Source organism: Penaeus monodon, chromosome 22 (genome assembly GCF_015228065.2).
Source record: "Penaeus monodon isolate SGIC_2016 chromosome 22, NSTDA_Pmon_1, whole genome shotgun sequence".
NCBI classification, from domain to species: Eukaryota; Metazoa; Arthropoda; class Malacostraca; order Decapoda; family Penaeidae; genus Penaeus; species Penaeus monodon.
Window position 1 is genome coordinate 37,011,827 of NC_051407.1, and position 317 is coordinate 37,012,143.

The 317-nt window shown below is 31.5% G+C and overlaps 1 protein-coding gene across 1 annotated transcript in view; it reads left to right on the forward strand.

The window, feature by feature from the left end:
• Positions 1–317, forward strand: part of LOC119587108 — a gene marked incomplete in the record, with an annotated part of 12,134 nt that overhangs the window by 5,307 nt on the left and 6,510 nt on the right.

The window sequence follows — 317 nt, forward strand, 5'->3', positions numbered from 1 at the left end:
CTCTTGCGTGCTTGTGCATGTTTGTTTCTTTACATACTACATGCGTTATTAGATGTGCATGTCTCTAAGAAACAAGAAAACAAAACAAATAAGTGAAGAAAGATGTTATCTTGGGAAACCAATTATCTGGAGACGTTTTATCAGAGGAATTAGATAGTGACTCACTTTTCTCGAAATCCTGTTGTTTTTAATGGTGCATTTTACCTTCTCAACACAATCGACTTCACGGGTATTTTTTGGTCAGTATTCGTTAACAGGGATAACAATAAATTATATTTTTCTTTGAAGGTGATATAACTTTTTTTATTAAATATAAT